Below are 3,709 nucleotides of genomic sequence, written 5' to 3'. Positions count from 1 at the left end.
TCTAAACGCACCAAGGATTTGGGCCACAGGGTCATGATTATTTTTTCTCTCTGGCCCTCTGATGTGCACGGTCTCAGGTTGAGAGCAGCCCAGCAACAACCAAGGGGTTAAAGGAGCTCCCGCTCCACCTCTCTGGGGATTATGGAGCGTATTTACTTGTAAAGTGCTTGGCAGTTCTTGGAAGCAAGACACAGTGGGATTTGGTGGCAATGTCATGGGACTGATATAAAATACAACGTGGAAAAACCCATAACCCAGCTCATTCCCTCATCAGAGGGACACACTGCAACTCCAGCAAGTAAGTGCATAGTGATGCAGAGTCTCTAGAGTCAAGATTTTGGGTTGCTGATGGGTAAAATGAGGTACTTAGCCTTGTTAGGAGATCCTGCTGTGCAGCAGCGTAAAGGATCTCCTTCACAGAATGTTGAAGCTAAGCACTTTGCAAACACTTCTGAAAACCCTGACCTTACGGTATCTCCTCGATGGAAGAATCCTATAGCATTGTTTACGTGCTCTTGGCAATGCAGGGTTGTTCTCACAGTTCAAAGTACTCTGTGATGTGGAGGGGAATTCCTCCGGCATCCACACATACACTTGACCATGAATCGTTTGTTTGCAGTAAGCAACCAAGTTCTGTGCTTGATGACTGTGGTGCATTTTTTTCCGTGCATGCACAATTTTCTCTGCGTGCACAATTTTCTGCTCATGTATTTTCTGCGAGCATTTCACAAATCCAAGTGATTTCAAATCATTTCCACAGTGCTTTCTGTATGTAATTTTCAGTGCATCTTGTGTTGCTCATTGAAACCATGTTTGGGCTTCTTTTTCTTGGCTTCAAACGATCTAATAAAACATGAATGGGACACAGCCAGGAGTAAGAGTAGGCACAAGTTTGAAAAATGGATCAACCATACCCACTATTTCTTTTAAACCAACCTGTTTCATTCAGCACACTGATCACTGCAGGTTATTTCTCTACTGGTGGTTTTTTATAACCTGAACAAGGCTGTCTGCCAAAATCCTGTATCAGATGGTTAGTCCCAGAAAGGCTGTGTCAAAAGGTGATCTCGGGTGATGGGAGGTGCAGAAAAGCAGCTCATTGGGTTCAGATTAGACAGAACTAAAACATTACCCCAAAAAAGTGTCCACATTCCTGGGGGGATTTGTGGGTGATTTTTGTGGTTGATTTTTAAATGCTTTAAATGGTTTTGAAAGCAAAGTTATGGGTTTCAGATGCATTTTCAATTTTATTTCCTTTCTTGAAAAGGCAAAGGCTCTGTGGTGTGAGGGAGGGATGCTTAACATACCACATTTTGGGTCTTTATTGAATTACAAGCAGGAAATCTTTCCCTGAGTAGAAAACCACACATTTTTCTAGTTGTTTGCCGCAACGGCAAGCAACCTTTTAACCCCATTCCCAGGGCAGTAAAACAATTTCGTGGGACTAGAGCTACAGAAAGACAGAAAAAGCATTTTGCTTGGCTTTCCTCCTCATGAGGAATTAGTCTATATTTTGTATTCTTCAGTCACTGGAGGTTTTCTTCTGAGCCTCATGATCTGAACCCGCTAAGTAAGGCAAATCCAGATTAGTACCTCTCACAACAGAAATACTGGAAAGCTCACGAAGGAAGTGGTTGGAGGAAGAGACAGGCAGGAGAGGAATACCAAATCATCACACCTTTATTTTTGACCATATTTTCCAATTTGGAATTTCTGTAGAAGTCCCAAAAAGGCTGAAATTTGTGCAAGAGCAGTAATTAATTTATCTCTTCTCCTTGGGCTTGTTTCTCAAATCAAAGCCAGTAGCAGAAATAAGGAGTGATTTATGCTGGCAGGAAACATGCTGTGTTGTTTTAGTTTTAAATGGTCCTTATTTTGGGGTGACAGCTTGGATGTCCCCCCATCCTAGCATTTGTGCCTCCAGTTGAGCCAGCCCCAAGCTGCAGACTCCAAACCCAATTTACTTTGGTTGGACTGGCTGATTCAGGCATTCCTCTTTTCTTAAGGTTTTTCTGGCCTTGTGTTGCATCAGAGGAGTTTTAATCCTTCAGACAGATCTGTGCAAGGCTGAAATAGCACAAAAGCTTCTCGTCTTACGGCTTTTCGCTCAGAAACAGCTATGGACATTTGAGAAGATGAGACCTCTCATCACGCTGAGCCTGGTGCATAGCTCCAGCTGCAAGGACACCTATGAATTATTATTCTTAATGTTATATGTAACACAAGCCCAGGCACTGACCTCTCCAGGGTTATATAGGTCCCTGAGGGAACAAGGATGTGTTCCAGTCTGTGAGATAAAACTGACCTCAAAGGAAACCAATTATATATAGCCAATACCCTCCTCTGACCCTTCTTCTCCAGAACTGCAGTCTTCCTTTGCCTTCGGGCCTTGCATGCCCCTGACCACCCCATCAGCCCTCAGGCAGCTCCAGCATCCTCCTCTCCTCATTCCTCCCTGTGATTTTTTCATGATTACCTGTTTTCTGCCTTTTCTGTCTTTCAAGATGGTCCGGAAGTTGAGGGAGCATCCCACCTCCCAAGTAGGTGTGCCTCCGGCATCAGAGGTGACACCTTGTCAGGTCCCCAAAGGGGAAGACTAAAGCCTCCATGGACAACTGGGGAGCACACCTTCCAATACAGCTTCTCCATTGTGTTGGGGCAGAGTCATGTCACTCCTACAGACCCAACCCCTCTTGTCTGTACCAACACTTGTCATCTTTGTCCATGCCACGGTCTGGACCTTGCACCTGCTCCCTCCCTATTTCCTACATCACCACATGCAACCACCCATCCGGCATCTCCTCATCCAACAGCAGCATCTTTGCTCTTTTTCCCATTACATCAAGATTGCAGCTTCCTCTCTTCACCCCTGGAGACCTCCACCATCCCCACAGCACCCCATGTCCCTGGGGACATCCCCATTGCTTCCGTCCAGCACTGATCCCCACCGGGTTGTTTGCAGAAGGTCATGGCAATGTTCCTGGGACTTGCAAATGGCATGGCCAATAGTAAGGAAGGCAGAGGAAAGCACAGGAAAAAAAAACCTGGAGTTAGGGTAAAGCTTGGATAGTGACAAACACCAGAAGAAAAGGGTGGGAGAGAATTATTTTTATTTTCCTGGTGCTTGCTTAGTCACCTCTGTCCTTAATTAAGGACAAAAGAAAAAGTCTTTATAGAAAGCAAGCAAGAATTCATATCAGGTGACCTGCTTTATTTGATTGGATTAAGCATGGGATTACAGGAGGGTTTAGAAATGTCAATAAGGGCTCCACCAAATTCTTCCCTGTTGCTGTTTGTTTTTTGAGAATAGGAGGGATTTCCAGTGGGTCATTCAGATTAAGAATCCAGTGGAGTAATTTGATCAGGGCAGGAAGAAAGGGAAAAGAAAACAAAGCATAGTGATGGCCCTGGTATTGTCAGTTGAGAAACAGTTCTGTGTGTTTTCCTTGTTAAATACAATTCTTGCAGCTGCAGTAACAAAAATCCTGGGTGCAATGAAGTGCACGTGCTCCACAGGATTTTTGGTGGCTCCTTGCAAGGGGGGAATGGGACGTGGGGAAGGGAAGGAGAAAAGAAGGGAGAGAGGGAAGAAGGCGATGGTATAAGAGTTCTATAGGGGTGATGTAAAACTGATCTGAGCAGATGGTTTTCTGCCACCTAAAACTTCCATGTTGCAAAATCCCATTAAGTACAGAGTTTAATAAAGTTC

The sequence above is a fragment of the Tyto alba genome, unplaced genomic scaffold (genome assembly GCF_018691265.1).
Source record: "Tyto alba isolate M040663 unplaced genomic scaffold, T.alba_DEE_v4.0 Super-Scaffold_2, whole genome shotgun sequence".
Taxonomy (NCBI): Eukaryota; Metazoa; Chordata; class Aves; order Strigiformes; family Tytonidae; genus Tyto; species Tyto alba.
This window is presented reverse-complemented; position numbering follows the sequence as displayed.